Raw genomic sequence first — 17,339 nt, 5'->3', positions numbered from 1 at the left:
TTTCTCCTCGTGTCTGCGTGGGTTTTCTCCGGGTGCTCCGGTTTCCTCCCACAGTCCAAAAATGTGCAGGTTAGGTGAATTGGCCATGCTAAATTGCCCGTACTGTTAGGTGAAGGAGTAAATGTAGAGGAATTGGGTCTGGGTGGGTTGCTCTTCGGTGTGGACTTGTTGGGCCGAAGGGCCTGTCTCCACACTGTAAGTAATCTAATCTGGAATGTCTGAGATTGAAAAAAATGAACAATTACATTGTCTGTCATGGATTTGTGGAATTGGTTATAGTGGATTGTTGACTCAGAGTTATAGAGTCAAAAGGCCCTTCAGCCTAATGAGTCTGCAATGGCAATCACTACCACAAAAGGCACACTCATCCTACTTTCCTACACTTGCCCCATATCTTGAATGTTATGATATTTCAAGTACTCATCCAAATAGTTTTTAAAGTTTGTGAGCTTTCTGGCCTCCACTATCATCCGAGAAGTGCTTTCTAGCTTCCCACCATCCTCTGACAAAGTTATTTTCTCAAAGAAGAGAAGTTGGAATTGTGCAGATGTCAAAATAAGAAATGGAGAAATTATGATTTTTTGTTTCCAAATTCTGAAGAATTTAAACATTTCAGTTAATTTAAACAATTGTATAGTTATGTCTTAAATAATTAGTTGGATCAAGAAACAACAATAGCATTTCTGTTAAATAAGGCTATCGTAATGCATTCATATAAGGCACACAAGGACAAGTAATCGGTAAAGGAGCAGATAATTGATGTGAAAAGGACTAAGCAGGGAAGTGAGATAAAACGTTTTTCCTCAAATGATAACAAGAGGTATGGAATAAATTGCAGGAAAGATCATTGGTGTCAACACCATGAATGTATTTGAGAAATGGATTCTTCGACATTGAAAGATTTGCGAGATACAGAAAAAAATGCTTCAATCAGTTTTGTAATGGCAATATTAATACATCAAAGAAGTATGTGTTGACAATTTCTCTACAAATATTAGATGGTGAGAATTAGGTAGATTATGAGTATTCTAATAATGGCATCCTTCTGATAATTGCAATAAGAAAGTTTCCTGATGATAAATAATTCTTCAGAAGTCAGTAAGCGGCTTGAAAGAATATTTGAAAAGTTCTGATACATTTTGGAGGATGTGTCAAATATAGATTTGGTTTAAAAAAAGGAAAATTTTTACTGGCTGTACTTCCAACTTCATTACTTTGTTTTAGTTGATCAATTACACCATTATATATTTTAACCGTTTCTTTTTCACATAAAGAAGATATTTGTGTGACTGAATAGATTTTTTAAAAAAGCCAATTACTTCAGTGAAAATGTTACACACTTTGAAACTCATCGATACATTTATGCTTTACTCTTGTTAATGGAATGTATTCTTGTAATACTAGGAGTTTTCATAACACAATTGACAAGTTTCTCATTGAGAACTCTGTCTGCCTAATTCAATTTAAGTACAGCGGTGTATGGATTGAATCAATCTATGTGTTGTAAAAGTGAAAATTCCAATAAGAACTAAAACGTTTTGTCTTTCCATGTCCTCTAAACAGCAGTATATTCCGTCGCACATGCCCGAACTGCTATCAGATCTATGCTGCTTGGCTCTCTGCCCTGTGCTGATTATAGATACACTGACAGATGGAGTGGAAAAAGTTAGGCTATGATGAATTGGGTAGAAGTTATCCCAAGTCCTTGTTCAGCATAGTAGACAAACCTCTTGGGGACAATACTGAATAGGCACTTGATGAAAGAAGGGTATATTGTGTTCATTATTGTATACTTTATGGAATTCATCTATGAAATTACAACTATAAGTTGGTTCACAAAGAAAAATGTCATTGCTTACACCAGTGTGAAATTATAGAGATCGATATAAGGGGCATACTTTTAAAAAATTGACTTTTCTTTGCATTACTGAGTTTAATGACAATACTTCTTGAACTATTGGGAATTAAGAACATTTCCCCATTTTAAACTTGGATTTGTATAACTCCATAACTTGTTCATTTTTTATTCTTTCTTGGGATATGAACAATGCTGGTTAGGCTGACATTTATTGTCCATAACTAAGTATGTTCTTGAGAAAGGACTGTTAAGTCAGCTTCTTGAATTGTTTCAGTCCATTAATACAAGCATACTCACAGTACTGTTCGGAAGGGAGTTTGAGATTTTTAACCCAGCAATAGTGAAGGAATGATGTTTTTATTCTGTGTCAAAATGGGATGGGTATGGGAACACGGGGAGAGTTGTTGCAACTGATCATTCACATGGTGTATTTCCTTAACTAGTGCTTCTGCATGTAAAGGTCGTGGATTTAGAAAGAGCATTCAGCGGCGCCTTGGTGAATTGCGACAGTGCACTTTTGCATACGGCACACATATGTGTGTTGGTGCTGGAAGAAATGTGTGCTTAAGTTGATGATTGTGTGACGTTGTAAATATCACTGGGTCTGCAGTCATCCAGGCAGAGTGAGTATTTCACGGCACACTGACTTGTGCCTTGTGAATGATGGACAAGCTTTGGCAAAATGAGGGCATGAGTCACTTACCAAAGAAATCCGAGCCTCTGACCTTTTCTAGCCACAGTATTTGTATGGCAAGTTCTCTTAGGATTCTGAAAAATGGTAATCCCCAGAATTATAATGGATGGTCAATTCACATTTTACATGTTTATGCTGATATTTAGTTTGTTTAAATTAAATAAGAAGTGCTAGTTTAGCCTTAATGGAATAAAAATTACAGTGCTGTGTAAAATTTAGCAGTACAGGTTGTTTGCATATCGCATTATCAATGCTCATTTAGCCTCTGTTTCTTCTGATGTCCTTCCGTTCCACATCCAAGGACTTAAGTCGACTGTGTATAATGCACTTAAGATGTACTTCTGAGATTATTTTGAACACCATAACAGTGGAGTAGTTTTAAAATGTATTTCTAGAGGGAGAAATAACAGAGATAAATGGAATATATTTGCTTTTAATGTAGCTTACTGATTTCTCACTGACACAAAAATGATTCTGTCCATAAACATGAATTTTTTAAACCACCTTGTTTTAAATAACATGTGTCAAGTCTCTTAAGTATACATTAACTCTAAATGAACCTTATTTTTCTTTACTCTAATAATCATGCAATGCGGTAAAAGTTATGCATTCTTGAATCGTCCTGTTCATAGGCTTAATACTTCAGTCTAATAATCATTAATCAGTCAATAGCTGTGTTAAAATAGCAGAGACCCAAATTTCAAATGTACATCAAGAATTTGTTGATAACTGTCTCATGGTATGATTTGGAGACTTAAGAATCATTAGTTCAAAGGTTTAAAGCCTAGGACTGAATTTTACTCAAACAGTCAAGTGCCAATTTCAGGAATTTTTTTAGGGTTTCTCTCGGTAAACGCAAGTGGATTACTTTTCAGTTCTCTGCTGTTTGTTTCATTATGTCTGCCCCACTCCTCAATGACATTGGTCTCATACTATCATGAAAGTACTCCAGCTGCCATGATGTTTGAGAATTTCTGCTTAGGTGCTGTGTATAAAGATCAGAGAAGGTGACTGGAGGGTTGGAGGAGTCCACCAATGCAACCTGTACTATGCTGCCTGTGATATGAGTGTCTGTCTGCCTCTGTCGGTGAGTGCCATGGAGTCCGGTGTCAGCTGGACGTGGGCACAGACTGCACTCCATTGCTGAGCTAGTGGTGTTCAACGCCAGCAGCAAAGGGTTACATGGAATGAAGTATCTTACTAAGTGCCCCTTCCTTTCAAGGAGATAGCTCGGGGCCAGTAGAAATCTAGCTGGACAGGGAGTCACAATACAGGCAACCGTGAACCCTTGTCCCAGGGATGTCCAGCCCATCCACCTCCACCCTTCCTGCAAACTGCAACCCTCTGAGAATTCAATCTGAAGAGAGTGAACCTGCATCTGGGCAGGACACTCTGACGATGTCAGAGGCCTCTACCTACAAATGGCAGCGAGGTCATCCACTAAAACTCCAAGGCCAACGACTGCACTACAGGGCTTCTTCCACTCTAAACCTCAGGACAGCACTTACACGTAATGGGAGGTACAAGAATAAAATGTTCTGAGCACACACAGGTGGCATGGGTGAAACATTGTTGTAAGTACGTTCTCAAAGTTGTAAATATATGTTCCATCAGCTGTGTGAGTGTACCTTTTAGCTGCAACTTTAAGACTGAAAGTAAACACACGAGCCAACTTTAGTGCCACATAATAGTCCAACCTTGTCGCAATAATAACTTTATTTCTCCTGGGGCCCACACTTCTATTTAACTTGATCATGCTTGAATGAGGGAGAATCAAATCTTGTGAAGATGTCCATCAGTTTGTAACCTTTGTTTTTCTTTCTGTTTAATAAACGCTAAGGTCAAACTGCAATTTCAGTTGAGATTATACAGGAGATGATGGCCTCTGCAACATCAAACCATTTACACTTAATGAAAGATTATTTCATGTAACTCAGCGTTTTCTTAAATAATGTTGACACAGAAGTCCTGCCTCCATTCCTTTGACCAACACTGCTCCACTGTAAGATGCTCAAAGTACTGTTCCATCTGAAAAGAATCCTCATTGTCTTGCTCAGTACAATGCTGTAGCTCTCCAAGATCCTCATCAACCATACCATGGCCTTGGTGTGTCCTTCAGTTGTCTGGAGTAGAGAACCCAAGGATCTGTTTGCATGACACTGAACAAAATTCCAGAAGTGACCTGCATGGGGACCTGATGTTCAGGAGACATCTTCTCTCTCTCATTGGCTCGAGTGGATTGAGGTGTTGCATTGAAGGTATGATGGACATTGCAACATAGCATTCTGAACAGTGCATCAAAATGAGAACAGTGCACCTACCCTTCTCTCTCCTGCATGGCATTCTGTGGAAGATAAGCAGCTGTGGCTCCCTTAATTTTTTGCCACTTTGTGGGGACAACACATTGCTTTCACATCTGCTGGAGGTTGATGCTGGTCCTCAGATGAACACATTGTTAATCCATTCATGTGGAAACTGTATGTATCTCGGCACATACAGACAGTCCTAGCTTCTGTGCCTGGTTCCAAAAGGAGTGGTTCCACTGAGCCAACATGGTCATATATCGGAAACCAAACAGCTCCTCAGTCACATGATTATTCACGAGCAAATCACATTTGGCCTGTTTTTCTAAACAACCTGTTTTTCTAATCAACCTGTTTAGAGTTGCTGTGACATACCTCTGGAGCCTCCAGGACCAGGGGTAGTGGCATCCTCCAAACCCTGGGACGTGGTAGCGTCCAACATGAAACCCAATGGGATGTCTGCACATGAACTGTATGCATTATAGACTTGATTCAGATGAATACAACTCAAGTCATTTGGCGTACATATTGTTGGAGGTTGTAAGGACTTAGTTGGAAGAATGAGAACATATCACCCCAGCCTCAACCTCACATTACTGAGAAAGGCAGCATTGCCAACAGAATCACAGTGTGAACACTTTACAGTCCAGTGTTTGAGGTCAGCAGCTTCTGGACCTTATGCAGACTATATCACCTTGGAATTTGTGAATTGTGGAACTTTACAGCTCAGCTGACATTGCTTCTGTTTCAAGGCTATTTGCTAAGATTAATCTATAATGTGCATGTCCCGACAGTACCCCAAACTTAAAGAATTAATATGCCAAACATAGTTATGCATTGCATTCCCCCTTCGAAAGCAAGGTCATGACTGTCAATGACCCTTCCTCCCACAGTACCTCTTGTCCTCCCATGATCAGTCATCTCCCGCCCTTATGTGTTGAGTTGCCTGCCTCTACAATTATTATCTCCTCTGCATCAACTTGCTGCCTCCAATCCTTACAGTTGACTCCTCCAAATATCCCCCACTTTGACCTTTAGTAAATGGACCCCCGGTGCTGACTTTTAGACAACCATTTGGTTGAAGCACATTCAGCATGTTTACCACATAAGCTGCTGATATATGATGCAGATAAACCATTGACGTAGCACGGAGCCATACAGTGAGTTGCCTGATATGCTGTTGATAACTGTGACTGGCTGTCTGCCTGCATGAAAAGGCAAGTGAAAGGTGCTGTGTACCTGCAGTTTTTGAATGAAACAGCAGAAGGGTAAGACAAGCCAAGGTCGGACGAAGATGCTGTGAGCATTAAAGTAGGCACAAAGTGATGGATGCTAAGAGAGCATGCAAAGAGTCCTGAGCTGCACCCTGCTCCAAACCATGAGGTCAGTGTATGTCCATTGCAAAGAGACCAAGCAACAATATTGCAATGCAAGTTGTTGATATGCTCCGAAATATAGTTCAAAAGTGGATTACAGTATATTAGGTGGATTGGTGATGTGCCATGCTGATATTGTTATTGTCGTACTTGTCTAATATCAACCTTTTGTGGATGGGGCTTGCAGGCAATCACTGGAAATCGAGCAAAATTTGGGGACTGCCTCCCAAGGTGGAGGACCAGAGAGGACAGTGCTGCCCAAGATGGAGGACCAGAGGGGACAGTGCTGCCCAAGATGGAGGACCAGAGGAGACAGTGCTGCCCAAGATGGAGGGCCAGGGGAGACAATGCTGCCCAAGATGGAGGACCAGAGGAGACAATACTGCCTAAGATGGAGGGACAGAAGAGATCATGCTGCCCAAGATGGATGGACAGGGGAGCGTGTGGTACCCCCTCCCCGGCTTTCATGTCAGGAATTGTCACCGCCTAGTTTCTATGTGGCATGTGGCAGAAAATTAGCAGCATATCAATGAGGTAATGTTCGGTACTAATGAGATGCAAATACACACAAATAACAAATAGGCCTCTTGCTGCTCATGAGTAAGATTCTTAGCTAGCCACTCGAACTTTGGGTGGAAGGTCAGACCTTTATCTCTATGTCAGCAAACAAATTTGTTCAGATCATGCTATATTTTCCTAACTGACTCACAATTGTCCACCTCAAATAGAGGCAATGAACTCTTAGCCCCAAGTAAAATATTATTATTGATGTGTGCATTGCAACATTCAGTAATTAATAGAGTTGTATTTTTCTTTTGCTTAGTTAGGATTAATATAGTCTGAACATTTTGTAAAAGTTTGGTACATAGCTTTTTTTTGTTTTAAGCAGTTATTTCAATTTTAAAAATTACTTTATGATATGGTAGTTCTTTCTTTGAAATGATTTTAGTCACGACAATGAGAAACTGCCGCCACTTGACAAGTTACCTTCATTATTGGCCAGTGAGAAAGGTTCATGTTCATCAACATAACTTGGTGATGCACAAAATGTTAGTAAGTCCTAGAGACACTTGAATGCTTTAGAGCAAACGTGTATGACAAAAATGATGGCTATTTCCATTCACTTAATCTTCATGCTGTCATATTTTCAGTTCATCCGTTCAATGACTTGCACTATTCAAAGCTTTTTATTCTTCGAAAATAGATCTGTTTTTATAGAATCTCAGCGGTGTAGAGCACAGAGGATTCAATTAGATATTCAATTAGTTACCCTATTCCTTCCCCAAACTCTAATATTTTTTTTTCTTTGACCATTTATCTGTCTATCCAATTATCTTCTGTATGTTACTGTTGAATCTTCATGAACAAAGCTTTCAGGCAGTGCATTCAAGATCACAGCTTGCTACATTTGTATCTCTTTATGTCCCCTCAGCTAAACTCAATAACTTTTGGTTACAAACACTTCTGTGACGAGAAGCTATTTCTGTTTATTTACACCACCATGTTTTTTGAACACCAGTGTCAAATTTATACTTAACCTGTCGCAATTATAATACAGAGCAGGGCAGGGAGTGTACCACTGACTGTGAAGGAGAATGTGTCATCACGTCACAGAAAAAGAGTCTTTTGGCCCAAGGTATTTCCGCCAGTTTAAAAAAAAAGTACCTAAATATTCAAATCCCATTTTCCATCACATGGCCTTTAGCTTTGAGTGCCTTGGCATCGAAAGTGCACATCTGAATACTTGTTAAATGTTGTGAGGGTTTTCTGACCTGACCACCCTTTCCGGAATGATTTTGAGATTCCCACTGTACTCTGGGTGAAAAAGATTTTCCTCTCATCTCCACGAAATGTTCTTCCCATTAGCTTAAAGCTATGCTCCTGGCCACTGACCCCCTCCATTAAGGGGAAAAGTCTCTTCCTGTCTCCCTGACCTATGCTCCCTATAATTCCGTACACCTCAATCATGTCCCCTCTCAATCACCTCCGATCTGAAGAAAATAACAAATCTGTCCAATCTTTCTTCATAACTGTAACTCTCCAGCCGAGGAATATCCTGGTAAATCTTCTCTGCACCCTCTCCAGTGCAATCACGTGCCTCCTGCATTGTAGATTCCATAACTGCACACCGTACTCTGGCTGTGGCCTAACCAACGTTTAGTGTTGATGATCAATGCATCCAGCTCCTTCAAGGCTGGAGCTTTGTACATTTTCAAGATCCCTGAGGGAAGCAAAACAAATGCCATTCATTCTTGCAGGAGAGCAGGAACCTGTTCACCCTAATCTTTGCTAAGACTGCAGGCTTCCCTGTGGTTCAGGGTGTCAATGGTTACATGATTATTCAGTGACAGATGCTGCACATCACCTCTACCTTACACCAAAAGCAAAACAGGATTCCACTTGGCCCATCTACAGCTGGCGTATGATCATGTGCAACAAATAGTGCAGGTTCAAATCTGATATTCTGGCAGGAGCTAATTTACTGATGTTTGTGACAGTCCACTGTACCATCTGCATTGACCCACATGGCAAGCCAAATGATAGGTGCTGAGGGCTGTCTGGCTGATGATTCCAGTACGCAAGCCTTGTTTACATGCACAGCTTGCAAATAATGAAAGTTAGGTGTCACAAAAATGTAATAGAGCAGGCCAGATCAATGTTTGTGCAACCTCAGCTGCTTTACGGCATTTGGGAAAGCAGATGTCAAGATTTGTACTGGCCTGTTGCTGCACAAGCACAACATCATGAGGAGACAGTCCTTGCTACCAACCATAAAACTAAAACTGAAGCAGGAGGAAAAGGAAGAAGTAACTGACAGAGCCTCTTGCTTGGCTACATTTTCCTTCAAATTCATTTGAGTGCACTACCTGTAACTGCAAAGTCATTTTTGTTTACCAACAGCACTGTACGCTAGCTTCTCCCTGATACTATCACAAGATCAGTCACAGTAAACCAGGAGACCATTTGGCCCATCATGCCTGCACTGGCTCTGTTATCTCGTCTGGCTCTTTTGAGGCCAGCTCTATTATCTTTTGCCTATCTCCTGCCTTTTCCCCATATCCTTGCACATTGTTACTATCAAAAGAAAATCCAGTTTCCTCTTGAATGCCTCAATTGAATTCATGTCCAACATATTTCCATACCTTAACTACTTGCTATGTGATGAAGGATTGTTTTTGTCCTCGGATAATCCTTGCTTTTTTTGCTCATCATTTTAAATGTATAGTGTCTCATTTTTTTTGCAAGGAGTAACAGCTTCACCTTCATTCTGTCCAGCCTGCTCATAATTTGGAAAAGCTCAATCAACTCTCTTCTCAGTTGCCTTCTGTCCAAGGAGAACAATCCCAACTACTTCAATATTTTCTCATAACTGAAGTTTCTCATACCTGGAGCCATTCCAGTAAATTGGCTTAGCCCTTGTGCAAAAATTAATGTGCAATAAGGCAAAATAAGCATTCCAAATGAAATTATGTACTTACAAAGATGAGTAACCTACCTGATGTAATTCCTCGGTTCCACTTTTCCGTATTCTATGTGCAGTGTGACTGTTGACCTTTGGTGGAGAAGTCTGTAGATTACCTTGGAAGATGACCTCAGGCAGCTCTAGGTCTGGGCATTTGATAAAGTCCCACATTAAAGACTGTTAACTAAAGCAGAAGCTCTTGGCATTGAGGGCAAATTACTGACATGGCTGAGAAGTTGGTTGGCAATGACAGAAAGTAGAGATGATGGAACTGAAGTTCGCTGGATATTGTCCCACAACAATCTGAGTTAGGGCCTCAATTATTTGCGTTACTTATTAACAATTTCTGCAAAGATTTGTAGGTCACGTTGTGGTTCAGGTTGTAAGTTTGCTTGCTGAGCTGGGAGGTTTGTTTCCAGACATTTCACCACCATGCTAGGTAACATCCTAAATGAGTCTCCAGTGAAGCAGTGGTATTATGTCTCACTTTCTATTTGTGTGTCTTGGTTTCTTAAAGGTGGGTTTATCATTTCCAGTGCTTTATCTCCAAGGTTGGTAAGTAGGGTCCAAACTGATGTGTTTATTGATGGAGTTCCGGTCTGAGTGCCAGACCTCTAGGAATTCCCATGTGTATCTCTGTTTAGCCTGTCCTGGGATGGATGTATTGTCCCAATTGAAGTGGTGTCCTTCTTCATTTGTATCTAAGGATACGAGTGATAGTGGGTCATATCTTTTGATGTTTAGTTGGTGTTTGTGTATCCTGATGACTAGGTTTTCTGCCTGTCTGTCCAATGTCGGGTTTGTTGCAGTCCTTGCATGGTATTTTTTAAATGATAATCATTTTGCTGGCTGTTTGTATAGTGTCCTTCAGGTTCATCAGCTACTGCTTAAGTGTGTTGGTAGGTTTGTGGGCTACCATGATGCCAAGGAGTCGAAGTAGTCTGGTAGTTATTTCAGAGATGTATTCAATATATGGTAATGTGGCTAGAGTTACTGGGTGCATTGTGTCTGCTCGTTTGGGTTTGTTTCTGAGGGAACGGTGATTTGTGTTTATTTAAAATCTGTTCTTTTTGAATACATTGTACAGGTAGTTTTCTTCTACTGCTCGTAGTTCCTGAGTGTTTTTTTTAATTCATTCGTGGGATGAGGATGTCACTGGCTAGGCCAGCATTTATTACCCATCCCTTATTGTCCAGAGGGCAGTTAAGAGTCAACCACATTGCTGGGGGTCTGGAATCACATGTAGGCCAGACCAGCAGTTTCATTCCCTAAATGGCATTGGATTTTTGGTCACCATTCGACTCTTAATTCCAGATTTTTATTGAATTCAAATTCCACCATTTGCCATGGCGGGATTCAAACCTGGATTCCCAGAACATTACCTGGGTTTCTGGCTTAATAGTCCAATGAACATACAACTAGGCCATTGCCTCCCCCAATCAGGCAGAAAGCTAGCCACCAGGATACACGAACATCAACTAACCACCCAAAAGATAAGACCCACTATCACTCATTTCCTTAGATACAGACAAAGAAGGACACCACTTCGACTGGGACAACACATCCATCCTGGGACAGGCTAAACAAGAGGCATGCATGGGATTTCCTGGAGGCCTGGCATTCAAACAAAGACTCCATCAATAAACACATTGATTTGGACCACATTTACTAACCTCTGAGAAAAAGCACTGGAAATAATATCATCCACCTTATGAGACCAAGAAACACAAATAAAAAGTGGGACATAACAGCACGCTTCACCGGAAGCTCACTGATGATGATACCTTGTATGGTGATGAAACGTCTGAAAACAAGCCTTCCAGCTCAGCGAGCAAACTTACAATCCATTTATTAACAACTTAGATAATGGCTTAGAATGTCAAATATTCATATTTTCAGATACATAAAGTTAAGTAGCATTGTAGACTGGGTAGATGACAGCATAAGTTTACAAAAGCTTAATGAAATAGGTGTGAATGCGTAAAACAGTGATAGACGGCTTTCAGTTTAAGCAAGTGTAAGGTAATCCATTTTGGATCAATGAAGGATAGATCAGGCTACTTTCCAGATGGTACAAAGTTAAATAAAGTGGAGGTCCAAAGAGATTTGAGGGTTCAGCTGCATAGATCTTTATGATGAACAGGTTCAGAAAATAATCATAAAAGAGAATGGAATTCTTACCTTTAAATCTGGAGACCATAAAGTCTGGAGCAGAATTAGGCATTCATCCTATCAGGGACTAGAGTATAAGGACACAAAAGTTCTGTCGTAGTTATACAAAATCCTGGTTAGGCCACACTTGGAATACTGTGTACCATATCTTCGAAAAGAAATATTCACCTTGGAGGAAGTGCAATACAACTTTACAAGAATGCTACCTGAACTATCTTAAGTCATGAGGACAGATGATAAAAGTTTGGCCTGTTTTCTCCAGAATTTAGAAGGTTAAGTGGTGATATGATCAAAGTCTTCAAGATATTAACAGGAAAGGATGGGACAGATAAAGATAAACTATTTCCATGAGTTGGGGATTCATGAATTAAGGGACATTGCCTGAGAATTAGGGTCAGACCATTCAGGAGAAATGTTAGGAAGCACTTCTACACATAAAGGGTGGTAGATGTCTTCTCACAAATGGGAGTGGATGCTAGATCAATTGTTTACTTTAAATCTGAGAAAGATAAATTTTTGTTAAGCAGAGATATTAGGGGATGTAGGCCAAGGCATATGGGTTAGGTCAAAGATCGGCCATGATTTCATTGGATGATGGAACAGGCTGGGGAACTAAAAGGCCTACTTCTGTCCCTATGTAGAAGACTCAGCTTCAAACTGTTCCATTTAATTATGAGTGGCAGCAGTCAGCGTTGGTTGCACAACAGACAATGGCATTGACAAGAGTGTCAGGAGTGAAAAGTCAAGTGTTTTCTTTGCGAGTGACGACAACATTCATGCTCCATTGGATTAATGTTGCTCCCCTGGTTGGTACCTTAACAATCCTAGCATTCTGTTGGCAGTAGCCAAACGTATTGTTCTTTTGATCATCATACTAAAATCTGTAGCTATTGCATTGGTCTGAGCTTTCCTCACAGCATGTAAATAATGGGTGCCTTATGCACTTGAAGCTCACTTTGAGTCATAGAGATGTACAGCACTTAAGCAGACCCTTCTGTCCAACTCATCCATGCCGACCAGATGTACTAACCTAAACTAGTCCCATTTACCAGCACTTGGTCCATATCCCTCTAAACACTTCATATTCGTATACCCATCCAGATGCCTTTTAAATGTTGTAATTGTACCAGCCTCCACCACTTCCTCTGGCAGCTCATTCCTTACACAAACCACCCTCTGCATGAAAATATTGCCCCTTAGGTCCCCTGTAAATGTTTCTCCTGTCACCCTAAAACTATGCCCTCTAGTTCTGAACTCCCCCACGCCAAGGAAAAGACCTTGCCTATTTATCCTATCCATGTCCTTCATGACTTTATAAACCTCTAAAGATCACCCCTCAGCTTCCGATGCTCCAGGGAAAACAGCCCCAGCCTATTCAGCCCCTCCCTATAGCTTGAAGTTATGTTAGGGATGGGCAATAAATGCTGGCCAAGTCAGCACAGCCCACATTCCTGAATGAATAAAATGAAATGTCGGTCATCAAATGTTCAGATGGTTATCAAATTCCCTTTGGAATGCCTCAATTGAGTTTGCCTCAACCACAACCTGTGGAGTGCATTTTAGATCCAATACCATATGCTACATTAAAATGTTCTTTGTCATGTCACTACCTTTACTAATCACCTTCAATCTATGTGCTCTGATCCTTGTGATCCGGCAGGTGGTTGAAACACTGATGACCCCAGAGTAGTTTCAGCAGACAGATGAGAATAAAATATGTAAGATTGCTCCTACAGTCCAAAGCTGTGCAGGTGAGGTGGATCGTCTGTGCTAAATTGCCCACAGTATCAAGGCTTGGTGGGTTAGCCATGAGAAATGCAAGGTTACAGAGTTAGTGGGGGGTGGGATGGGCCTGTGTGAGATGCTGTTCAGAGGGTCAGATTGGACTTGATGGGCCGAACGGCTTCTTCCACACTGTCGGGATTTTGAGATTCGATGAAAATGCAGATACTGTGGTAGAACAGAATCTAAACAAGCTGAAGATTTGTAGCAATTGCCTGGATAATTTGAATCCTAAGCTACAACCTACCAAATTCTCCATGATAATTTCTGCATGTTATGTGCATTATTTGCTATATTGGAAAATTGAGCTGATGATGACCACAGGGAAGAAATAGGTGAAGTCACACAGTACAGAACAAAAATAATAGGTTGTGAAAAAGAATGGAAAGTGGAACTGGTGAACCAAATGCCAGAACAAGGAAAGTGAAGCTTACCACTTGGATTTTAGAAATTACTCGGGCAAATTTTTCACTGTCCAAGATCTTTGTCAAGTTTCTTCACAAGTCAGAGTTTTCAATTTCCCTTGCAATTATCCCAACTCTCCAAATATTTTCAAGAAATGTCAGGTGTCCTTTGTCTTCTCCCTTCCAAGTCAGTCAGTCTATGAAAAACATCATTCTTCAGAAGAACCACAAGTGACCATTCTGAGGATAGACAGACCTGATGGAGGACATAGCCACAAATGTACCAGCAGGAGGAGAATTTAGTTTATTGCTTCAAAACTTCCAATGGATTGTTTCTAATTAATATTCACAGAGGATCGCATGAACCTTCACTATCCTCATCCCCATTTGTTTCCAAAGTGCACCCATCGGAAATTGAATTGAATGGTATCTGTTTGAACATCTCGCACATTCATTCAGCCATTATTTAATTTTATTCAATAGTTAAATCATTCATTCATTTTGTTCTGTAATTTCATTCATCTGTTCACTTCATTTCATTCACTTATGTTTTGAGGCTGGCCCTTGGCCCAAAGCTGCTTTCTTGGAGGTTTTTTCTCGTCAGTGAAATTTTGACTCTGTCTTTTGCTCTCTGGGTGGGTCTGGAGTTTACTTCAGCCAAAATGGGAATCAAACCCATGCTATAATCTCATTGCTATTAGCCATCTAGCCACTGAGATAACAACTGGTGGTAGGGCCTTGGGTAGTGTTGTAGAACAGAGGGACCTAGGGTGCAGGTACATAATTCTTAGAAGTTAGCATCATATCTCGACAGGGTAGTTAAAAAAAGCATTTGGCATGCTTGCCTTCATTGCTCAACCCTTTAAGTATAGAAGCTGGCAAGTCATGTAGAGGTTGCACATGACATTGGTGAGGCCTCTTTTGGACTACTGTGTCCAGTTATAGGAAGGATATTATTAAGCTGGAGAGGATCCAGAAGAGAATTACCAGGATATTGCTGGGTATGGAAGGTCTAGGTTATAAAGAAATGCTGGATAGACTGGGACTTTTTCCGCTCAAGCAGAGAAGATTTAGAGGTGATCTGATAGAAGTTTGTAAAATAATGAGAGATATAGATAGAGTTAATGATGGTTATATTTCCCTAGAATGGAGCATTCCAAGACAAGGGGATGCATTTTTAAGGTGAGAGGGGAGAGATTTATAAAAGACACGAGGGGCAAGTTGTTTTAAACAGAGGGTGGTTCACATAGAACATAGAACATAGAACATAGAACAATACAGCACAGAACAGGCCCTTCGGCCCACGATGTTGTGCCGAACTTCTATCCTAGATTAAGCACCCATCCATGTACCTATCCAAATGCCGCTTAAAGGAAGTGGTGGATATTGATACAGTTAGAATATTTAAAAGATATTTGGATAATAATATGAAGAGGAAATGTTTGGAGGGATATGGGCCAGGAGCAAGCAAGTGGGACTAGTTTAGTTTGGTATTACACTCAGCATGGATTGATTAGACTGAATGGTCTTTTTCAGTGCTGTATGACTCTATTATGACAAGACAGGCCATCATCAAGGTTTATAAGTGGGCAGAAGTATCTCAAACTGTTACATATAATTATTGTAAAATATACTGATAGTTTCCAAAATAATTGATCATGTTACGATCATTGCACATCAACTAAAGTATAATTAATTAAAACCTCAAAATTGTCAGAGTCATGTAGCTGAAGTCAGACCAGAGAGTCATTAACTAAAGTTACTTCAGTTGACATCATCAATGAGTATACCATTCCAAGATTAAATTTTAAGATTATATCAAGCAATCGATCATATTCTTGATCAAGATCAATACAAACAGGGCTATACTTTGCATTTATTGTTCAATCTCAGTCGTAGAGTCAGATAGCACTTAAACAAACCCTTCCATCCAACTAGTCCATGCCAAATATAATCCCAAAACAAATTAATCCCACTTGACTGCTCCTGACCCATATCCCTCCAAACCTATCCTATTCATGTATCCATCCAAATGTCTTTTAAACATTGTCATTGTACCCACATCCACCACTTCCTCAGGAAATTTGTTTGGTTACATCATCACATTTATAACAATGATTAGCAATACTGTGTGATTGGGCTGCTATTTCTTGAGCTGGCTGCATCTCAGCCATAAGTAGGACAAAGAGGCAGCTCCTAGTTCCAGTCCAGCAGGTGCAATGGCTGAATCCTGCACCAATCTGATCAGTCATCTCAACCAACCACTTTCCCAAGGAGTCTGAGTTACTGTGACAACACGTACATGGAACTGCATGTTCTATCCTGGAACTAAGTGTTTGAGGCTCCTACTTATTTTCATCACATTGCTGACTAGGAATCTCTGACCTGCTTAGAGCCTGCTTTTGGTGTATATGGGATGGAATTGCAAACTTGATATTCGACTTGTTTAGTTGTGTTAGGATTGTAACCTCCTTGGCCATCAAGTCTTTGAGTGGTACGTGAACCTGGAATCTCTGCCTCAGGGATAGGTATCACTGTGCCACAAGATGTCTGTGACTTAGATTACAATTTTTGTTTCAAGCTACTAGCTTATTTCCAACATTGAGGTGATTGCTCAATGATACGAAAAGATAGATATTATCATCATTTTTGTGAGTTGACTGCTGTAGCATCAGGCAATTCTGTTTACCTGAGCAATGTTGTGGCTTCCACTTTAAGAGTGCCTGTGACTGGCTATCAGTCACATATGTTGTCTCTTCTTTGGTGGCCATATTCTCCCCTTTAGTTAATCAATCTTATTTGTTGTTTTCCTTTTCATCACTGACATTTACTCTATGGGTTTTCTTTGTGTCTTTTATTCTGGTCATGTTGAACACAAAATGTTCCTTAATCTTTAACTTTCACTCTTAAACTTTCATCTATGGGTGACCTTTCAGAAACAAACTATTTGTGGAAGTGAAATATTCTTAAAGACATTTATTATCACAAGGAAAATTCCACTTTATCTGAAAGAACCTTTCGTGGTAAACCAAGATGATAGTTAAATCAGATGAATTGTTTTCAGTGATGTAATTCAAATAGGCAAGTATTAGAAACTATAATTAGAATTACAGAGTGCATACAATGCTGGAGTAATTTAACAATGGACAGATTTCAAATTCAGTATCATACTTCTTTCCTCTGTAAAGAACTTAAATCATGATAAGAAAGAGAATTTACCATATCAATAGCTTTCAAGAGCTTTTCTGGCTTATTAATTTTATCAGTTTTGGTATCAGACCACTTTC

The 17,339-nt window shown here is 40.1% G+C and overlaps 1 protein-coding gene across 12 annotated transcripts in view; it reads left to right on the top strand.

Annotated features, from left to right (window-relative positions):
* The window catches only part of chl1b (cell adhesion molecule L1-like b), an 885,223-nt gene that overhangs the window by 627,292 nt on the left and 240,592 nt on the right, over window positions 1-17,339 (top strand). The window lies entirely within an intron of this gene.

Source organism: Chiloscyllium punctatum, chromosome 12 (assembly GCF_047496795.1).
Source record: "Chiloscyllium punctatum isolate Juve2018m chromosome 12, sChiPun1.3, whole genome shotgun sequence".
Classification (NCBI taxonomy): domain Eukaryota; kingdom Metazoa; phylum Chordata; class Chondrichthyes; order Orectolobiformes; family Hemiscylliidae; genus Chiloscyllium; species Chiloscyllium punctatum.
The sequence above is the reverse complement of the archived record's forward strand: the minus strand, read 5'-3'. Positions and strand labels throughout refer to the sequence as shown.